Source organism: Neofelis nebulosa, chromosome 4, assembly GCF_028018385.1.
Source record: "Neofelis nebulosa isolate mNeoNeb1 chromosome 4, mNeoNeb1.pri, whole genome shotgun sequence".
In the NCBI taxonomy this organism is placed as follows: domain Eukaryota; kingdom Metazoa; phylum Chordata; class Mammalia; order Carnivora; family Felidae; genus Neofelis; species Neofelis nebulosa.
The window spans coordinates 131,843,923-131,867,321 of record NC_080785.1 but is presented as its reverse complement, the minus strand read 5'-3'; the positions used below and the strand labels follow the sequence as shown (position 1 = coordinate 131,867,321).

The following is a 23,399-nucleotide window of genomic DNA, read 5'->3' as shown; positions in this document are numbered from 1 at the left end:
AGTTGCAACAGTGAGGTAAGAAAGCAAACTATAGACAAAATCTTTTTCGATATTTGGTTATGAGTCACAGGTCGACTCTACAGGACAGCTTCACGTGCTTGGCTCTATTATCTTTAAATCAAAAGATGACAATCTTTTCAGGCATAGCAAAGACTCAGACCAGAACTAAAGGTAATCCTATTGAATGTCAAGTTACTGCAAAGAAGTGGCTTGAAATATAGGCCAACAGTCCATTATTTGACGAACCCCAAGTGAACACTTAAACTTGTGGAGTCAGTCTTTTGCTGGGTATTCTATTAATGCTCTGCCCAGTTGTTTTAGAGCATTCATTTAAAAAGAAGGAGGGACCTTTCCCTTGTTTATGGCTGTTTTGCTATCTGACTACCCATCTCTCTCTGTAATTAAATGCCATGAATAAAATAAAAATAAACATAATTTTATTTGTACCATTAATCACTGCAGAGATTACATCTTCACATTTCCTAAGAGAATCAAAGACCACTCGTGCTTGCTTCTTTCCCATTTGACAAAGTTATGCAGAAGTCACAGGTTTTCTAGATTCTCTGAGTCTGGGAGGAATTTTGTGTGTTAGCAGCCGTTGAGACATATTAATTTGCAGTGGGTACATATGTGTTTACCCTCTCTCTATGATCAAGATTTTGCTTGGCCCAGGAAAACACCTTAAAAGGCTAGTCCTACAAAACAGACTTGTATAAAAATCACCCAGAGCTTATAACTTGGACGTCTATCTGTGGACACAAAGCTACTCTAAAGAAAGTAAGAATTAGCACATGCCACATAACTATTCTAATCAGAGCCCCTGCTAGTCCTTTTCTACCCCATCCCCAGTGTTCTATGGAAGTCCTGAGAACCCAAGGCTTTACCCAAATGTACCTAGCCACAAATATCTTGATCTCCCTCCCTGACAAACAGAAAGTTCTAGAATGACATCCCCAAAGCATAAGAGACTCTTAAAAACTGATAACAAACTGAGGGTTGATGGGGGGTGGGAGGGAGGAGAGGGTGGGTGATGGGTATTGAGGAGGGCACCTTTTGGGATGAGCACTGGGTGTTATATGAAAACCAATTTGACAATAAATTTCATATATTTTAAAAAAATAGAATGACATCCCCATAGGATAGGGTGTTTGTTTGTTTCTCTTAAATTATCTCTTATCTGTTCTGATTTTCTTCAGCCAAAGTCTTCCTGACATAATCTAGAAGAAGAAGGAGGGGTGAAGGAAGAAGAGGGGAAAGAGAAAAAAGATGGGAAGGAAAGGAAAGGGGAAAAAAGAAGGAAAGAAGGGAAGGAGAAAACATGTAGAATAACTACACCATAAATATACAAAATGGAAATGCTGAACTAGCACCATTAAAATAAATCATTCTTAGTGGTGTAATCATTTGGGGGGCTTTTTTTTTTTACTTTCACACTTTCTATCCTACTGGTTTGCTCCTTCTAAGAGTGTTTCCTGGGCCTGTGCTACATATATGAAGACATGCAGGAGTTTTAAATTCACACCAAAATTATTAATGTTCTCTCAGCTTATGTATTTGCAAGGAGATGTATGAGCAAAATAACTTACATCCAAGCGTTCACTAAAATACTGGAACATGGAAACTCCCCTGCTGTTAACAGTTAATAGTTCAGTGCTCTGGGCTAACAGCAGTTACTCTGCACTTCTCGGAAAAACATTTGGGAAAAAATACTTTTGAGTAATAAAATTAGTGTTAGAATGACAACAAGTGTCAACATATTTGAAGCTTCTTGAGTCCTTTTGACATTTAAAATACTCTACACACAATTTGATCATTTTTAGGCAGTGTACCTATTTATAAATGTGATTTCTAACATCAGGAAAAATCACTTTGTCTAAAATATAGACAAACTTCAAAGCATTACCACCAGCAAAGTCATTTTGGATTAAGACTCTTAAAATAAACTTACTAACTGAGCAGTAAATATTTGTCCAATTGGATCTTCTAAATGTTGAAATTTGTTAGTCATTGTGGTTGAACTAATGCAGCACAATGAGATTGCTTTCACTTTTCCAGCAGCCGCCTTAAGTCATGTTAGTACTTAACAACTAGTCCTGGGTTTCAGAAAACACTGTTAGGGAAGGAAAAACAGACTCTTTGGCTAGAGCTATGGAAGGAGGGTGGGACCTTCTGAATTACATGACTCCATAAGATGTAGGCAATTTTATTCTGGCAAGAAATTCAGGCTTTTGCATTTTATTTTTACACTCAATTCAAGTACATGTGCCCAAGTCCTCTTCAAAAGGAAAGATTCTTACTTGTCTGCAGAGCACAGATTAATTAATAATTAATTGTTCCATTTTATCTTTCAGGTTACAGTCTCACGTGTTTTGGAGCCCTGCGAGCCGTAAAATGATCTGCCCAAAGGTGAGTGAGTGACTAGGATCACAGTGTAATTGCAAAGAGATGAGCTCAGATCATGTCCAAATACATGTGAAGGGAGGTCCACTCTTCTTGATGAATATAGTCAAGACAATGTCATGGATTAGCTTTCATCCTTTGGTGGAATGTCTAGTGTTTTCGGTTGTCTTCAGGATATTATATAAAGCACCTAGAAAATTGTGCCTTAAGGGGGATCATTTCTCAGGTGAAAGAGTGCACTGAGCTTATCAAGATGTTTCATTAGCAAGATATGTATTTGAAAACTGTGAAACACACATGCGGGAATGACTGGTGAAATTTATGGCGTATTCCATTGGGCTAGTGGATTTCACTTTGCAACAGACATTCTAATAACGGGCTCTAATCTGCCTGTCCAGACCACGGACAATTTGATGTAGCTCCACTATAGCATATTTTAAACTTTTCCCGAAGTTCAGGAATATATCTTTCAGAATCCGTCAGTACTTCAGAAGCATGGCTCGCCAAACCAATCAATCTAGTACAAAGTTTGTTTTTAGATTTCAAGTTCCTTGTTACTGCTTTGTAAGCAGATGTCTTCAAAGATATAATATGGTGAAGAGATTATGTGATTTTTGGGTGTAGCAATTCTGCCAGTTATAATTAAAAGGGCCAACATCCAAGTTTTGTTTTCTTTATAAACACTGCGGAGTGTGTCAGTGGCCAATCTAAAATTACCCACAGAAGAGTGTGTGCTCTCTTCTTTAGCACAAGATAATGAAGATGGTGTGTGAAACGCGCCATGGTTATAATAAGCTGATGGACTTGTGGTCCTACGCGCAAACTTGTCCAAGTGTAATTATAAGAGTTTTCAGAGAATTGTTGCTTCCTAAACTGACTAGTCAAGTGACTCAAAAGTTAATATCACCGACTTAACCATCTGACTCTGAAGGTCTACAGTTGTACCTTAGAAAAGAACTACTTGGAATCAGTCATCCTTTCTTACAGGGAAAAGACTTTTTTTGAGATGAATCTCAATGCAGGGCAGCCTATTTTGCATTTTGTCTATAGATTGTTTCTGGGAAGGTGAAGTGTGTCTAAAAATGAAAGGCAATGCCCAGCTGAGCATCCAGTTCTTTCTCCCATGCATGGAGAGAAAGGAGACAGTATGAACCTGCTCTGATGTTTGTGTGGTTGGGAAGGTGTGATTGCCGGACCCCACCTGAATCGCAAGGGCAAGAAATCAGATTGGGATCCAGAATAGGATAGGAAACATCTCAAGATGATTATGTAATCATAAGCCTCTATAGCAGTGGTTTTCATGTACAGAGAATAAAATCAGTATAAAAGAATCAAGACATCTGCATGTAATTCAAAGATTGGGAGATCGTCTGAGACAGATGGACGTTGATGGTAGAAATCTGGGTAAATCAGGGAAGCCAAGAAAGCCTTTTCTCCTTCATGTTTTAGGCATAATCCTTTATAAATTCCACAGGCGAACTGAGATGTCATAATGTCCTTCCAGTAATACGTCAGGGAATCCTAATGCCTCCTATTGGGAGTCTCCCTTGGAGGTATGTATGAATGACTTACAGGTTCTTAAAGGGGATTGGGTACAAGAGCCATTAAAGACAAAAATCCTATTCAAACCAGCCTCACATTTTGCTGCAGTTTCCTTTGCTTTAGATATTCTCCGTGTCTTAAGGCAAATGTCTCCTGTGTCAAGCCTACCAGATTGAACTAGTAGGTGACTTGTAATTATTAAAAAAGGCAGAAGGCATAAAATTAGAAACAACTACCCTTACCAAAACAACCATCCAATTGAAAAAAAAAACTTTTTCAGTGCTGAACTCTTTTTATATTTGCTTTTATTTCTGGGAATACGCATGCATTGATAGGTCATTCTCATATCACCGCATGCTCTCCTTATGTAAATGCAGGCACATGTTTATGTTGAATCCATTCCCCTACAATGTAGTCAGAGCAGCCTTTGCAAAGTTAAAAAGGGAAATCTGATTATTTAGTATCTGAGTGAAGAGCAAAACACTTATTCTATGCTGGATGGGCCCCTGCATTCTCATCCAGACACATTTTACACCATTTCCTTTCATTGTTTCTGCCCCACCTACTCTGGCTCACTTTCATTCTGTCTCCTCCCATCTGACTTCCATATGGTAATTGCATATCCCTCCCCCTTAGCCTGGAATCCTTCCTCCGGCGTGCCTCCCCAGCTAAGACAAGTACTTCTGTTTTTGTGTCTGATTAGATCATGATTCTTGTGTCATGGAAGTAATCATGATTATAATTTTACGTGTATATGTATGATCACTTGTCTGATGTCTCCTTATTGGACTGGTAGCTCCATGAGGAAAAGAACCATGTTTATTTGGCTCATGATTATATCCCTTGAATGTATCCCAATGCTTGGAACATAGGCACTCACAAATATTCGTGAGGTGAGTGAATATATGTCCAGATATGTTTTGATTATGTTTTCCTATGGCATAAAGGCCTTATATCTATAATCTATCTGGTGGAGCAATATAGAGGGGGACTAAGCAATATAGAGGGGGACTTTGTCTATTACACTATCATGACTGGTCAGGTGAAGTAACCCTAGTGTCGTCTCCAGGTTTGACGTAATAGAGGTTGGATGTTTCACTCTTGATGCGGTCAAATGTGGACTGGGAGTGGGGGTTTGCTCTGCTCCGTGGAGTCATGCGTGGATCTGGGCTGTTTTCTCCTACTGCTCATCCCTCTATTAAGTCTCAGAGTCCTCCCTGAATTCTTGGTATCCATCATCCAATAAACAAAGAAACAGAAGGATGAGGCCAGGAGGTGGAGGTAATGTGTCACCCTTTCCACATTCTCTTATCCTGAATAGAGTCACATGATCCCACTTGATGGCAAGGCAAGCTGGGAAATAAAACCTTCCTAGTGTGACACAGGTCTGTCTCTGCTACAATTAAGTACAATAACTACAATTTGCCAGCAGTTAGTAGGTGCTTCCCAAATCATATCATCAGTGAGAAAAGGAGACCAGGGCCCAAAACCAAACTCACAAGTAAGGCAAGTGCCAACATTAAATGGATTTAGTGGTATTGTGTCTGTCTAGGAATGTGCTACATGATTTGGTAAATACAGTTTTCCTACTGCAAAGAATCTCAAAACAAGTACATTTTGAAAATGAACTTTGAAGAATCAGCTGGAGGGTATACAGATTTTCATATTCGCTTAAGGATTTTTCTTTTTCATATTGTACTAGTTAATGTGCCAAAATGAAAATAGCTTTCCACAAAGTGGAAGTTATACTATAAAGTTGGAATTGGTATTATCTATTGCTGAATGTCAATGGAATCTCAAGCAGAGTGATGTAACTCTGAAAGCAGGATCCTGTTCCTGAATGTTTCCCTGAGATTGTGTCAAATAGATCAGGAAAACGAAATGTATGCAAGGCTGAGTTTTCAATCAACAGGCACAAAAAAGACCCTGGTAGATAAATCAATTTAAAGAGAGCATATACAATAACTGACTGGCAGTATTGTAAAGACAACTTTTTAAGCCTGACATGGAAGATATTCTTGAAGAATAATTTATCTGAGAGAAAATCAACCTGCCCTGTAGAACTACCAAATTTAGTGTTACTCTACCTAATGCATTGTTATCAATCTTGTGATTTGGAAAAAATGTTTCTCTTTTAATTTAACTTTTTCTTTTGAGAAAATATGTAACACGGACCTGTGTTGCTCTTCGATGTAGAAAGCAGACATTAAATTGGATTTCAGATTAAGTGACACAGGCAGACTAAGATTAAATGCCAAGGTCATCTATGAAATCGATTTAATCACATGTACAATCGTGATGTGCTTTGCCATAGAGCAGTGCTTCCCCAACTTTGTACTTTTGTCTTTCCTAATAAGCAATTCATCAGGTATCTTTTATCATCTTTGCTTTTTTCCATTTGTTGTGGGGGAGGATAGTGTCCTTGTTGGTCAGTATTTTCATCCCCGTCTCTCTCAATGTTTTCTTCTCCTCACTTCTTAGATAACGAAAGATGATATGTAAACTTAGTTCCGTATTCCACTGAGCCTAAGGTACTGTCAGTTGTAAGATGCGCCATTTTTATTTACCAAGAAAGAAAACACAGTGCTGCTTAAACTATCATGCAATGCTTTCTTATCACCTACAGTTTTTATTCTTTGCTTACCAAAAGAACAATTTTAGACTTAGACACATTTTTATCATATTTCACACTTGTACAAACATAAAAAGTAAAACATGAGTAAAATAAATTGGTTAAAGTGTTCCTAAAATCTCCACAGACTTATAGTCCAAGTCTTCTGAATTCATTTTTGACACAGTTGTTGATGTTTGTGTTTTTCCACACACTCTCATCTTCTGTGCCATCACAAACGTTAGCATCCTTCAAAGAATGCTCCACTGTCATCCCCAAGACTTTCTTCCAGGCTGCTGACATGCCGTCCTGCGGTAAGTTTTCATGAGTAAGCACGGCTGGTGATAGCTCTGTCATGACCACTGTCTGGTCAGCAGCCATGTTAAGATACTTTCCACTTGTGAAAAAAATATATCAAGAACTTGTTAAATACTATTTCTTGTTGAAGGTACATCTGAAAACATAACCCAACAGCTTATCTCAATTCCCTAATACTGTCTGCTGGTTTTTTGTACTTTTTTTCATGCTTGTTTGCTTAGTTTGAGAGAGTGAGACTGAGCCCGAGCAGGGGAGGGGCAGACAGAAAGGGAGAGAGAGAATCCCAAGCAGGCTCCACACTGTCAGTACGAAACCTGATGTGGGGCTTGAACTCACAGACCGCAAGATCATGACCCGGGCAGAAATCAAGAGTCGGATGCTCAAGCAACTGAGCCACCCAGGGACCCCTGGTCTGCTGTTTTCAGAGTATAAAATATCACTAGCATGACATATCTTTTCTTAATTTATTTAGCCTTTTATAATGATATAGATGTTTAATAGTAAAGGACACTCAGAAATTATTGTCACAGAAACAGTAAACTCCATGAAATTCATGTAGGTAATGTAGATTAAAATCTTTGTCTCTAGCCTTACTCAAAGTTAAATTAAAATGTAACTCTCTGGGGACGCCTGGGTGGCTCAGTCGGTTAAGCGGCCGACTTCGGCTCAGGTCATGATCTTGCGATCCGTGAGTTCGAGCCCCGCGTCGGGCTCTGTGCTGACAGCTCAGAGCCTGGAGCCTGTTTCAGATTCTGTGTCTCCCTCTCTCTGACCCTGCCCCGTTCATGCTCTGTCTGTCTCTGTCTCAAAAATAAATAAACGTTAAATAAATAAATAAATAAATAAATAAATAAAATGTAACTCTCTGTAGCCTCTCAAAGTCAATGACAATTCACTATGGGCATTCCTCACATATTACATTATTGTGGTCTTGAATGCCTATGAAGAAACTGAGTATTCTTAAATAGAATCATATTTTCTACCATCTTCGATTTTTACTTCAGAATTTCTTTTCTGAATTTTTGCTAGATCTTAACATTCTACCCTCTCCTGAAGTGAGTCTTTATCTCCCTCACTCTTGCTCTCATCTCTTTTAAAGACGGATAAAGTTATGCAAACTTTAGCTTAACTGTACTTGGGAGCACTCGATGTTTGAAATAAGCTCCCTAGAAATATTTTTGTGAAGTCTTAAACCCCCTGCGTATCGTGAATAATAAACAATGATTATCTGGTTTAGATTTGTTTTCTTTTACAGGCTGGCTTACACTGAAGACATTTTGGTTTCCATTTATGAGTTAACACCCCTAAACATGTTCTGCTGAACACTGTAATTGCGTCCTAACAACTTTGTCATAAAAGCAAAGAATTCCTTATTAACTCCATTATTTTTTATTTGTTTTTTTTTCCTACATGTTTGTATTTTAAAATATATTTTCCATGGTAGGGACTCTGTGAGTCTTAGAAATGCAACTAGGCAGATGTACTGACCACGGTTACCAAGGAAGCAGTTTCCTTGGCGATGGCCAGCCGTCATCAAAGCAGTCTACGTTCTCGGTCCTTCCCACGTGACTTGCTCTCACATGCTGTAAAACTTGGGTAGCAGAAGCAGCTCTTTGTAAATCATCAGCCCTCACCCGTCCCTACTCACCCAACACACCACGAATTTTTATGAAGCCGGCAAGTAAGAGCAGGTGGTAAATTGTTTGTGATGTTCTTTGAGAAGTTTTACAAGGGCCCCAGGCCACAATTCACCATGAAGGATTTCTGGTTTCCTGAACTTTCAGTTCAACCCAGAATTTATTCCAGTCATTTGAAGAAGATCCAAAAATATATCAGCCAATGCCCAAAGGTCAAAGCTGCAAGAGATCCAATAATAAGGAAGAAGGCTTTTACAGAGCAAATATTTCCTAGTGGTTAAAAGGAGAGGTATAAAGAATCAGGCATTTCCCTAACCATGACTTGTAGTCAAGCTACATTGCCTCTCTGCCTGAATTTCTGCAAGTCATAAGTGAGAACATTAATACTTGTTGGTATGGTATTTGAGCCTCTAATAAGAGTCTATGATTAAGATTGTTTGATTTTTTAATCTTAAGAAACATTTGAAAAAAAATACTTCATTACATCCTTGACCCTTGAAAAATTGAAAATGACATGCCACCAGTACAAAAGACTATTATTTTCCCAAATGAAATTTACAACATGGATGGTACCTGAGTATTGGCTGATAGTGAGAACCCCCCATGTTACAAGTACCTTCTGTTTGCTATGCCATTTTCTCTTTGCAATAACTCTATTTGGCAGACATTACTATTCCCAATTTGTAGGCAAAAAACAGACCTTGAGAGAGCAAATAGTTTACCAAAGCCTACAACTAGCAATTAGTATGAGGATGTGAACTTCAGGCAGATTGACTGCAGATCTCACTACTCCACAGTATTCCTTCATATATGCGCAGACCTCTTCTTTTGTGTGTCAAATTAACGCACCCTAGGTTGCTTTTCTTTTTCCTGTTCTCCCACCTGTATCAGGATGTTTGCAACCATGTATAAAATTCAAGAATGCGATATATCAGCTTCAAGTTTTTACGAACTTAGAAAATGATTTTTTTGACAGAGAGAGAGAGTGAGAGGAAGAGAGTGAGCTTGGGAGGGGCAGAGAGAATGTTAAGCACTGTCCATGCTTAGCACAGAGCCTGACTCAGACTCACGGGGCTCAATCTCACAACCATAAGATCATGACCTGAGTCAAAATGAAGAGACCCACATTCAATCAAGGAGCCACCCCATAGAAAATAAATTTGCAGTACACTTCTAAAAGTTGTCACCTAATCACAAATATTAGAAACAGGGAAATACCAGTGGAGCCATTCATCTCCCCAAAGGTATTAAGAAGCATATTTATAATATAAAGACCAGTCCTCTTAAACTTCATCAGATTGTTCTTCCATGGCATTTTTTCTTACACCAGAATTTCAGCATGAACTTTTCATCACTTTTCAGTTTCAGGGTCCACCTATGAAAATGCTGGTGGATTAAAAAAAAACAAACCAAAACAGGAAAGAGTCACAAAAATTACTAATACTAGGAATTGGTTCTCAGTGTACGAAGTTAGATGAAACCCTAGTTTCCATCCTACACTGTAGTTGTTCTTTGTACACCTGCCTGGGTCAATAAAATAAGAAGGCTTTGAGGACACCTATGCCCCCTTCAACCTGAGTTTGAAGTTTGATGTGTTTTACGTTAAAATTTTATTTGAAGAGAGATTTCTTAGGCCAGCCTATCTTGGAAATAATAGTCTTAGAGAAGAAAAAAAAAAGGATACAATTTTTGTATCTCACAAAAATAAGTAATATAGTGGATACCATTCTGTTTTTACTAGGGACAAGAAAGGAAGAAATAGAGTTAAGTAACATCTGAAGGAAGGACTTAAAAGGAAATGCTCCTTGATTCCAAGAGCATCAACATCCTACAGAAATAGTACCTACATGAATCAAACTAATAGAAAGCCTTCCCTGGGAACTATATAGGTGATATAGAACATTTCAGGATGACTTCATTTTCTCTATTTTCACCTTTATCCTGTTCCAGGTGGACATTCTGTGGGGCCAGCTATTAACACGGGAATATTTCTCCCTGTCCCACCTGGTTCATACACTAAGAATCGGGTTCAAGTGGGAGAGAATTGAACCATCTTTTGAGAACAGTCTCAATGAATCTGATTTGTGAATTGGTTATATAGGATTTTAAATATTTATCTCTAGGGGCACCTGGGTGGCTCAGTCACTTAAGTGTCCGACTTCAACTCAAGTCATGATCTCCCAGTTTGTGAGTTCAAGCCCCATATCAGGATCTTTGCTGACAGCTCCGAGCCTGGAGCCTGCTTCAGATTCTGTGTCTCCCTCTCTCTCTCTCTCTCTGCCCCTCTCCCACTCATGTTCTGTCTCTCAAAAGTAAATAAATGTTAAAAAAAATTTAATATTTGTTTCTAGATGATCCTTTCTCCTTAGTGTACATCTCACATTAAAAAATTAAACTTGGGGCGCCTGGGTGGCGCAGTCGGTTAAGCGTCCGACTTCAGCCAGGTCACGATCTCGCGGTCCGTGAGTTCGAGCCCCGCGTCAGGCTCTGGGCTGACAGCTCAGAGCCTGGAGCCTGTTTCCGATTCTGTGTCTCCCTCTCTCTCTGCCCCTCCCCCGTTCATGCTCTGTCTCTCTCTGTCCCAAAAATAAATAAAAAAAAAAAAAAAAAAAAAAATTAAACTTAAGGGGCGCCTGGCTAGTTCATTCAGTAGAACATACAACTCTTGATCTCAGGGTTGTGAGTTCAAGCCCTGCATTGGGCATGGAGCCTACTTTAAAAAAAGCTAAATGTGAAACTGTCCTCTTTTTAAATTTTTTTTTAATGTTTATTTATTTTTGAGACAGAGAGAGACAGAGCATGAATGGGGGAGGGGCAGAGAGAGAGGGAGACACAGAATCGGAAGCAGGCTCCAGGCTCTGAGCCATCAGCCCAGAGCCTGACGTGGGGCTCGAACTCACAAACCGTGAGATTGTGACCTGAGCCGAAGTCAGATGCTCAACTGACTGAGCCACCCAGGCGCCCCGAAACTGTCCTCTTTCTGCATTTCAGAGAGAGTTTAAAACCCTTTTTTACTTTGCCAATTGGGCACTAAATATCAATTATTTATAGTTTTTATTTTATTTCTAAAATTGGAGACTTCATAACTATGGCCCATTACAACCCCATCTTTAACAGCCATATTGTGGTTTGGGGATTGTTGTAGTTTTTTGTTGTTTGTTTGTTTGTTTGTTTGTTTGTTTTTTAAATGACACAACATGATTGATGTAATCTGGTATGATTCATTACAACGTCAAGTATCAGCAGAACATTTTGAAAAAATATTCATCAAACTCTATTACTGTAAAAATTGCCATTTGCAGATTCTTTTTTCTGGCTAATTTCCTGCGTGGTGAAACAACACCTTGTTGACGTCAAGGCACATGCTTTTAGGAAGTGTGGTTATTAAAATAGGTGTTCCTTAAGTCCTGGTATTGCCTTAAGGTTTATCGTTAAGAAGCTAACAAGTATCAGGTGAAATCTCAACGATATTTCTTCCACTTACACACCATATCTAAGTAAAAGAAATACAGTGTTATGATTGGTGCTCCTGCCTTGATCTTACCTTTTGATTACAAGGGATGAAAATCCTTATATTCAGGTTGGTTGCAGCTTAATCACATGATGACAAAGAGAAGCAAAGAGCTGGATCCTGGGCTCATTGGACTGTCAATTTCTTCCTTATGGAAGATGTTTGTTTCCCAAAGCTTAGGGTCATAAGGCAAAAGTCTAATGCCCCCCTTTTTCTCCTCTAGTGGCCAGACATTTTGAACTAGCTTTATTGTCCATGATGTGACCAACAGTCACCCAGATGGAGGTAAACCAAAGCCCTGTTTACAAACACACTAAAGCCAGATTATTCTGTCAGTCACAAAGTACACCAAGCATCATTCCTCACTCCTTTATCTCATGGTTTGGTGCCCCTTCCTACATATGAGATACAGGAAGGGCTAGAAGTCAACAAATATTCTTGTTTAAAAAATTTTTTAAACATTTATTTATTTTCAAGAGACAGAGAGACACAGTGTGAGGGGGGAGCTGCAGAGAGAAAGGGGGACAGAATCTGAAGCAGGCTCCAGGCTCTGAGCTGGCAGCGCAGAGCCCGATGTGGGGCTCGAACCCACCAATGGTGAGATCATGTCCTGAGCTGGTTGGGCACTCAACTGACTGAACCACCCAGGCACCACTAGAAGTCAACAAATATTATAAGTAAATACATACCGTAAGTATGTTATTAGGTTAAAACAATTTGCCAGTTTCAATATAAGATTGTTTCATTTTGCATTTAAAACTTGTTTGAAAACTCATCTCTCCCAGGGTGCCTGGGTGGCTCGGTCAGTTGAGTGACCAACTTCAGCTCAGGGCATGATTTTATGGTTTGTGAGTTCAAGCCCCATGTCAGTCTCTGAGCTGTCGGCTCAGAGCCTGGAGCCTGCTTCTGATTCTGTGTCTCCCTCTCTCTCTGCCCCTCCCCCACTCATGCTCTGTCTCTCTCTCTCTCTGTCTCAGAAATAAATAAACATTAAAAAAAAATTTCTTTTTTAAAAAAAGAAAACTCATCTCTCCCAAAGTACTACTCCCTGTATGTGTTGAAGCCGAAGGGATAATTACTGTATGAAGCCTCATGTTAGCCAGCATTCAAACACCTTTTCAACTGGTTTTTTTTTTTTTTTTTTTTTTTTATTTATTTTTGGGACAGAGAGAGACAGAGCATGAACGGGGGAGGGGCAGAGAGAGAGGGAGACACAGAATCGGAAACAGGCTCCAGGCTCCGAGCCATCAGCCCAGAGCCTGATGCGGGGCTCGAACTCACGGACCGCGAGATTTCAACTGGTTTTTAAAGTATTTGGAGTTCAGCTTATTTCTTAGGTTATAATTCTGTCAATCAGGAATTGTTTCTCTTTTATCCTTGCCATTCCATGTGTCGTTAACATCTTATAATTTATACAAGATGTGAACAAAGGTGAATGTGTAAAGATACATTCTGAAACTTATGGGATTGCTTTTTTAATAAAGGCCTTTGGGCTAGCATCACAACTCATTTTCAAAAACTATTTTAGCATGAGAAATCTCTCCTGCCTCAATTTTATCTGTGTTACCAAAATACGTATCAAATGTTTGCCACGACTATATCTTTTTAGCTGCCCCACCCCCAGTTCCATATTCTGTGTGCTGAATGAGGCCTACAGAAAAAGTACTCATTCAAAAATGTTGGGGCGCCTGGGTGGCTCAGTCGGTTAAGCGTCTGACTTCAGCTCAGGTCATGATCTCACAGTCTGTGGGTTCGAGCCCTGTATCAGGCTCTGTGCTGACAGCTTAGAGCCTGGAGCCTGCTTCAGATTCTGTGTCCCCCTCTCTCTCTGCCCTTCCCCAACTAGCACTCTGTCTCTGTCTCTCAAAAAGCAAAATAAAAATGATTTAAAAAAAAAAAAGAATAACAGAATAGAAAAGAAGGAAAGCCCCTATATTCTAAAAAAAAAAAAAAAAAATGTTTATCAAGCACATAGTAGGTGCTTGTCGCTGTTCTAGGTCCTTGTGGCACACAGTGAACAAAGTCAAGCCCCCCCTCCCCCACCATCAGACTTACATTCTATGGGGAAGATAGGCAGTAACCAAATGTGTAAGTAAATGTGTCAGACGTGATGAGTGCTGGGGAGAAAAATTAAGTGAAGCAAGTGTATGGGGAGAAGGGGAGGACACTCTCCTTCCTGTGGTCATTTATTCAAAATACACGTTTGAAACCCACTGTACCCACTATGTACAAGGCACTATAGTGAGAAGCAGGCAAGATGGACACAGGCCCTGGCTTATAGCTCGTCAGAGGAGATGTAAAGTTCCATGTAACCAGTTTTTTAAGCTTTTGAAACCCTGGTGGGGTAATCAGCCATGAAGTAGTAAAATCATTACTTTCAAGTGTGCCCTTCCCATGATTTCTTTCCCACCTCCTAACCAATATGTAGGAGTTCTCCAGAAAGTCCTACAGGAGTCCTCCTCACCGAAAGTGGATCCTAAGCTGTTTGATTCCCCCTAAGTTCCACCCTAAATCACCACCCCCAGCCTCTTGGCAGGCACCCGTCTGCAGAGATAGCTGGCAAGACAGCACAACCTGGTTGGTCCACTTGACTGACACAAAACTCACATGTTTTTGTTGTTGAGTATAGCAGTATAGCCTGGTTCCCCGCTGTTGTCTCTTTATTGTCTCTCCCCTGTTCGTTTTCCCATATGCAAAAAGGTCACAAAAACAGAGCAGAAAAAGTGACATAGAAGCAAATGTGCAACCAGAGAATGGACTCCCAGCCCTCCACCCTGCAGATATTTAGCATCTCTACAGGGGCGTCTCCTGAAGCCCTCACTCTTGGTTAGAAAGATGGAATGTTCCACTTTCATTCTCCACAAGGAGGGAAGGAGAAGAACCACAACTTTGTCCCAATACCTTCCATCTTTCAGACTCTACATTTGATATAGCTCAGCAGAAAATTGTAAATTGTGAAATGTGAGAAGAAATAAGAAAGTGTAACACATAACCAAAAGAAAGCATAACCAATAGAAGCAGATCAATAGATGGCATATTTACTGAAATTAGCAAAGGCTCTAAATAACTTTTATGCATAGGGGCACCTGGATGGCTCAGTTGGTTAAGCATCTGTCTTCGGCTCAGGTCATGATCTCACGGTTCATGAGTTTGGGCCCCATCCCAGGCTCTGGGCTGACAGCTCGGAGCCTGGACCCTGCTTCAGATTCTGTGTCTCCCTCTCCCTGTGCCCCTCCCCTGTTCCCACTCTGTGTGTCTCTCTCTCAAAAATAAACATTAAAAAAACTTAAATAACTTTTATGCATACATGAAATGGTTTATAGGAAAAGATGGATGTAATGAGGATTTTTCTGGCAAGAAAATGGAAACTTTCCAAAGCACCAAATGAAAATTTGAGCACAAAAAAAAAAAAAAAAAGATAATACAGTATCTATGATGGTTTTAAGTTGATGGGGCGTGCTTATTATCACATTGAACACTGAGGAAGAAAGGACGAGGTAAGACAGGTGAATAAAAACTACTCAAACTGAAGCCAGGGGCAGGGAGAGGTTGAAAATTTTTTAAATATATGTAGAGAGCATTGATGAACTATGGAAAAAAATACCAAATAATCTAATTGTATAATTGGAGTCCTGAAAAGAAATAAAGAGAGCAGAAAAACACTTGAAGATGTGATGTTGATTTTTTTCTCCAAATGATGTGAAAAACATCAACCCATAGGTCCAAGAAACTCAACAAACTCCCAGCAAGTATAAATGCAAAATAAATCACAGTGTAAAATAGACAAAAATTAGATTAGACCAAAGTCAAGTAGGTTTATTTTCTGAAGACTGTCTTAGAGTCTTCAGTATATACATTACAAAATCCCTACAGGAGAATATAATATGCACATTTTGCAGTTTTTAAAAAAGGAAACCCTTTTTTTGTAAAAAGGATTTCTTTTTTCCTGAGGCTGCTCTTCTCAGGTACATATTTTGTGAAATCCTGGGATGGTGATAGGGATAGATGTATAAACAGACCACAGATTGGAAGCATCACTACAGTAATGTGGAGAATATGTTTTATAAACATAACAAATAGACCAAGCAGTTTTACCTAAGTATAGAACAAATGTACGGGTGAGCAAGATAGTAAGTATTCTATGTGAACGAATGGCTTTTGTGAGAATAAAATACCAAAGGGCCTCTAAGAACAGAATGAAAAATTCAGTGTGATAGGAGGTCAGGATGCTTGGGGGGAAAATGGCTAAGAAAAGTATAATAGGCTAATTTGGGGATGGCTTTGTATACATAAAAGATTTTGAATTCTACCCACTTTTTTTAAATGTATTTTGCAAGGAGTAGGATGAGATAAACAAGAAGAAATGCTGGGTACAGTCAGCTCGTTTAAAAAGTTTAGTTTGCCAGTTATAGGGAGAATGGACTGGAATGAGGTCATTGGTAATAGAGAACCAATTAGAAAGCTACTAAAATAATCTAAGGAGGGGCACCTGGGTGGCTCAGTCAGTTGAGCGTCCAACTTCGGCTCAGGTCATGATCTCACGGTTCGTGGGTTCGAGCCCCACGTCAGGCTCTGTGCTCACCGAGGCTTGCTTGGAAAGCCTGCTTCGGATTCTGTGTCTCCTTCACTCTTTGCCCCTCCCCCGCTCACGCTTTGTCTCACTCTGTTTCTCAAAAATAAATAAATGTAAAAAAAATTTTTTTTTAAATAATCTAAGGAGAATGGCAAGAAAAAACAGTTGTAAGAGCTAGGGGTAGAATTTCTCTCAGTGGAGAGAACTATCGAATGATTAATTTTATGCGTCAACTTGACTGGACTAAAACGTGCCTAGATATTTGTTCCAACACTATTCTGGATATATCTTTAAGAGTGTTTCTGGATGAGATTAATATTTATATTGGTAGACTGAGTAAAGCAGATTGCCCTCCTTAAGGAGAGCCACCTTCATTTAATCGGTTGAAAGCCTGAATGGAATAAAAAGGCTGACCTCACAGATAAAGAAGAATTCCTCCTGCCTGACTCATGTGAGCTGGGACATGAGTCTTTTCCTGCCTTGAGATTCAGACTACAACCTTGGCCCTTCTTGAATCCTGGGCCTGCTGGCTTTTGGACTGGAGCTTACAACATTGGTTCTCCTGGTTCTTGAGCCCTAGATGTGGACTGGAACTGCACATCAGCGGTCGGGGCCTCCAGTTTGCTGACTGCAGATGTTGGGACTCCTCAGCTTCCACAGTTGCATGAGCCATTCCCTTATAATAAATCTCTTTCTATAAACATGCGCATTCTACGGGCTCTGCTTGTCCAGAGAACCCTGACTAATACACGTCGTGTTTAGCTTCTGACCACTTTTGTTTGGAGAAGATATCTCTGAGCACATGGCTGGAATAGGAGGGAGGCTAAGCTGTAACTCAACTTGCCTAACTTATCCATCAACAGGAATTTGGGGCTGAGAATGAGGACAACCATGAGAGGAAGGAGAGCAAAGCAGACAGAGGGAGGAAAGACTCTCGAACCTAATAGGCCTTGTGAATCAGTTCGCAAGTGATGATGTGGAATAAACAGCGAGCCCTGATGGCAGTTCAAAACTGCTGAGGATCCAGCATCCACCGGATGCTGGAAAAGCAGCTTCCTGCATAAGAGAAGCCTACAGCCAGAGTCATGTCTCCTGGAAAAACCCAGATTTCATTTGGAGGGGCAGGAGAAAGGATTATTTCAAGACAGTAGCATTTAGGTAGGCTTCACAGGAATGTCCCAACTCAGCCCTGGTATTCATTCCTCTGCCTCAGAGGTTGCCACAAGAGGTTTCCATCTCAAGGGAACAGTAGCCAAATGAGACCAACTTTGCTATGTCATGTTAGCTGGGCTTCTTCCTAAGTGCCTGCTATGGTTCCTGAGTGCAGGCTCCGTGTCCCTGCAAAATTCCTGTGTTGAAATCTTTATGCCCACTGTGTCGGTATTAGGAGGTGAGGTCTTTGAGAGGCGCATAGGTCATGAGGTGGAGCCCTCGTGAATGGGATTAGGGGTCTTATCAAAAAGACGCCACAGAGCTCCTTCCCCCCAATTCCATTGTGTGAGGATACACTGAGCAGCTGCCAGCTATGAGCCAGAAAGTGGGCCTTCACCAAAACATTACCATGCTGGCATCTTGATCTTGGACTTGCCAGCCACCAAAACTGTGGGGAATAAATTTCTCTTATTTATAATCTCCCAGTCTGCAGTATCTTGTGACAGCAGCCCAAATAGACGGAGACAGTGCCCTACCTGCAGACCTGTGATAAAGGGGCACAAGAGCATAGAGCTTGGCCCCACGGTAGGAGCAAGGCCTCCCAACTTTGCACAACTGAATATAGATCTTGGAAATATTTCTTTTGTGTATGGCCATTTCTAGGGAAATCCCAAGCGAAATCTAGCGCGTAGAAACACAGCCTTGTGCGTTCAACATAACCTTGTTACAGAACCAGGAGTAGGAGTGATAATGGCAAATGTAAGGAAGTTAATATCCTAGATTCTTCCCAGAGTAGCAATCCCCTCCTTTCTTGGCCTGCTTGGGACACAGGACCTCGGGAGCAGAGATGCAAGGGAAAGTAGGGTGCCAAACGTGGGTAGTAGTATCCAAAGACCACTTCTTCTCCCCTATTTGAAATGGGCTTGTTTATGATTAAGTAGTAGTTTCCATTCTGTCTTTTCTGGACCCTCCTATATTCCACAGAAGGGTCTCAGGGGCCATCGATGGGAGCGAGATAGCACACTGGGGGTGCTGATGATACTTGTGAATTTCCACCATCTTCTCAAAGAGCAATTTCCTTTCCATCTGGTTTAAGTCTTGGTCTTCTACTAGCATTTTCTTTTAAGAAAGAATTCTGTGGCTAAGTCTTTTTTTTAAATCTCTGTGATGAGAGATTATACAGTTGGGTGAGTAAGAGTACATAAGGGATTATCTCTGAGAATATAGGAAGGAAAAGGAATTTGTTTGATTCTGGGGCAGACACAAATGTATCCAGGGTCTAAGAGAAGCAGAACTTCGTCAAATGCAGATAACTTGTCATAGCACGCACTGATAACAGCAGCAATAGTTGAGTTTATGGAGTACTTACTGTGTGTCAGGCACTACTCTGAATACTTTAGAGACTTTATTTTATCCTCATAAACAACCCTATGAGGCAATTATGTTCAACTGTATCCTCCCAAACTTTATGTTCAAGTTCTAACCTCCAGGACCTAGTGTATGACCTTATTTAGAAATAGGGTCTTTGCAGGCGTAATCAAGTTAAGATGGAGTCATATTGGGTTAGGGTGGTGTCCCTTGTAAGGAGAGGCACAGAGACTCAGACACACACATGCACACACAGGGGGAGCAACATGTGAACATGGAAGCAGAGACTGGAGTGAAGCAGCTAAGGATTGCCAGCAACCATCAGAACCTGGAAGAGGTAAGGAAGGATTTTTCCTTAGAGCCTTCAGAGGTGTCATGACTCTGAGGATGCCTTGATTTTGGACTTCTGGTCTCCAGAACTGTGAGAATAAATTCCTTTTGTTTTAAGCCACCACAAACTGGGTGGGAACTAATACAGGAGAAGTATGGATCAGAACCATATAAAATTGTTCTTTTTCTAACTATAGATGAATGTCAAGCGATTTCATATAATTTAGTCTCTTATTACTTTCTACATGATGAACTATGTTCCAGACATGTAAATTCACACTTCCAAGGTCACTTAGGTAGGAATCAGCAGAGCCAGAATTTGAATTTACAATCTGGCTCTAGATCCCAAACTTGGATCATTTTGACACAAAACTGGGCAGAATTCCAGAATGTAAATGAGTGATAAGTCTGGGAGGATTGGTTTTACTTTTGATGTTTAGTTTTCATTTGCTTTGCTTTTTCTTGTACTATCATCATCGAGTAGCAAGGACCTATTTTCATCTAGATCAGATGAAACAGACATCGGTGAGCTTTGGAGAGAAGATGAGAAGACATTGTATAGACTTGGCCTCCATGTCTGTGGCATTGCAACTATTTTGAATCTGGTTCTGGTTTTATTCCCTAAGTACAGAACCTTGTGGCAAGCCTCGGTTCTAAATGCATTTGACATTGGACTATATATTCCTTCAGGTGCAACATGCACTATAAAATATGTATTTCTTGGTTCAGGTCCTTTGGTGTGGCTTCATACGGGAAAAGATATATATGTATAGTATAGTCTATGTACATCATATGTACAATGATACAGTAAACTCGTAAACAGGCCAGTCATTAAGTCTTTCACACACACACACACACACACACACACACACACACTGCCTCATTAATTCACATGTAGCCCCAGTTTGCCTCCTTTACCTCCCAGGATAACCAAAAGTTCTACCTTTTCTTTATTCAGGCTTCTTTAGATCCCCTATACACTCTTGAATTTTTAAGGTCATCCAAACTTGACGCTGATAGGCAGGTGATTTTGTACGAAATCCTTCTTCATGTCGGCTGTTCCTCCTCTTACTTACCTTCTAAGATTTATGTTACTAGTATCAGGGGTCTTTAAACTTTCTTGAGTTGGACATTATAACAATCACTTTGACTCCCCAGAAAAATGCACATAGGATAAAACATTTCTTATAAGTTCATGGATTTGATTAATCTTCTGAAATCCATCCTGGGCCATCTACCTTTAATAGGGATTCTTTTCTTGAGCTCCAGGGCCTGAATAGGTAAAATAGCATGATACTCTGATCTGAAAAGTTGGGTTGTATTAGTTAGGAATTTAGAAGTATTAGTTAGAAATAGAAGCCCTAACCCCTCCCATATATATACATAAATGTAAATATATACATACATACATATATGTGTGTGTGTGTGTGTGTGTGTGTGTGTGTGTGTAGTTTTTCAAGTGAAAAAAGTCCACCCTTAACTGGCTTAAATGCTAACACAAAATGAAATAGAACAACATGGTGGTGAAGGGAGTGGAGAAGGTAAGGGTGCACGTAAATCTATGGGTAACACCAAGGTGGCTTGATATAGGGTACATGTGAGTTGGCCAAGTTCCCTTTGTTGCCTCTGCTTCCTCTGGGTTGTCCCTTTGCTCAAAAGATGTAGTCAGAGATATCTGTCAGCAGCTATTGGGGCTGTTTTCACCCAGGTGCCCAGCCAGCGGAAAAGAAAATATTTCTTCTCTGAACTATTGATTAAGCATCCCTGGCTTCAGGAATTCAACCATCCTGGTTAAGATGCTCATCTGTAAGCCAATTACTACAACAACCAGGGGTGGGCTCACTTTGGCCTTTTCATTCCAGAACTGGGAGTGAAATCAGCTGCCCCAGGTGTAAATGGGCAAGGAAATGAACCTAAATAGAAAATTAGACAAAAGGGAGTGGACCCTGGGGGCCAAAACCAGCAAATGTGTACCATAAGGATATGTTAGGGTTTACATTTGAAATTTATACATGACTCACAGTTGAAAACTCATTGCTTCTGGGATGTGGATGGCCATGATCAAATCATGCCCCTTGAGTCCCAACACTGTGTACCTCAGTGAGCCAATATTGCATGGCCGCTGGTGAGGAGCCTGTGCCTTTCCCCTCTACCAGTATTTGTGAAAGGGTCCCAGTGAAGTCATTTATATATTTTAGAGTAGTTAATGTGCCCCTATGGGCCTGCAGCGAAAGATGCATTTTGAATTATCTAATGAGTAAATGGGGCATTTAGTTAGACACAGTCTAATTACTTTAGGTCTTTGTAAAATATTAATTTAAGGCAACTGCAGCATTAAGGAGTAAGTTTGCCAAGTGGTGCTCAGTGATTTAGCTTTGCAACTGCCATTAATATCAATAGAAGTCTCGCAGCTCACTTGCCACCCATTGCTTTGGAAATGCACCCTAAGGTACAGAAGTTAGCTTCTGTGAAATTTTGTTTCAATTAATGTTCCAGGAGGAAGTGCAGCATCTAGCTTTTGTATACAAGTGTATCACTTTACTGATGGGCCATCGGGGGCTGATTGATGTCCATAAACTCAGGTTTGCCTTTCATGCTCTGCCATTGCTATTGTTGAATTTCTGGTGTAAAGGAAGTCCCAAATTCTAGAATACACCTGCAAGAATAAGTTGATTTTTCCAAGGGGATGACATGATTTGCCTTGGAATTAAAATACCTTCCTGGGAACATACCCTGTGAATACACTACAGCAGATTTGTTCAGGCATTTTCCTAAAGATGACAGGTAGTAGGTGTAAAACACGTGACACGAACGCTGAATAACTGAATTGCCACTTAGAAAAAAGTACATCGGAACAACGCTGAAGTTGCCTCGCACTGGACCGTCTTACATAGAACAACAGCTATTGCCTTGGCTGGTTTGTGCCAACGGAAGGCAATGTCTGATTCTATTTCGAGTAGCTTCTCAATCACCGATCAGGGGCTTACTTGCCTGACACCCCTTTATTAGCCTCATTAACGAGTCCTCCAAATCTGGGGAAGGTATTGTGGGAAATAAGTCGTCATCCTCTGCCCCTGACCCTTGCACCTTCTCAGTGCTCAACTCCAGACGGGAGTGGCGGGCTTGATGTCATGATGTGCCATGAGAAGCTGTTAGGATGGGAAGGGCTGTGGAAATGTTGTATAGATGTACTGTGCTGCAGTGATTCCATGGGAGGATCCCTGACATAGAAGTAGCTCTGGAACAAGATGCTTAGTTCAGAGAAGCCCTAACCCCTCCCAGAAAACGCAGAAACTTGCCCGCTGGGCTTTGCAGTGAAAGTTCTAAGAAGACATTGCATTGATTCTTTAGCATGGAAATAACACATACCATGTAAGAGAACACGTAGCAAACACGTAATTTTGGAAACCATCCAGGATGGTCCATTATCATTCATGCCTTTATTTCATGCCACATACCTTCATGTCTAACTTCATTCAATTCCTTCTCTTAGAAAGTCCCTGGTATCATTAGTGTCTGGATCCCTTTGCAAATTGCAAGAGCTAATTTAATTTGGGGGTGGGGAGGCTAAGTCTCTATGCTCCCTTTCAACTCCAACAAATATTTCATTGTTTGTAATGCCTCTTAATACGCTAAACAATATTTATGCCGCACTCTACAACATTTTATAACTTTCTTCTAATTGCCTTAGCAGTCTTTAAAACCAGAGCTTAGCACTTCGATAATAAGCGTATTAATTTGTCTAACGTTTAAGTTCTTACAAAGGAAGAGACAAGCATTAATTTTGTTTAGTTAAAACAAGCTTTGCTTTTGAACAGCAGGTGGTAATTGAAACAAAACAAGGACTCATTAGAGGAGCGTCTGGTGGCTCATGATACAAACAGAGCACACTAGAAAACCCAAACACAAGAGCCCTGAAATAAAGTGGTCATCATCTAATTAACAGAACATGTTTTA

At 40.3% G+C, this 23,399-nt stretch overlaps 1 long non-coding RNA gene across 1 annotated transcript in view; it reads left to right on the top strand.

The window, feature by feature from the left end:
* The first annotated feature begins 2,347 nt into the window (after positions 1 to 2,347).
* LOC131511026 (uncharacterized) overlaps positions 2,348 to 23,399 on the top strand; it is a 188,043-nt gene continuing 166,991 nt past the window's right edge. The window contains exon 1 of the long non-coding RNA XR_009261307.1: positions 2,348 to 2,406. This is a non-coding gene — a long non-coding RNA (uncharacterized LOC131511026). The remainder of the gene's footprint in view (positions 2,407 to 23,399) is intronic.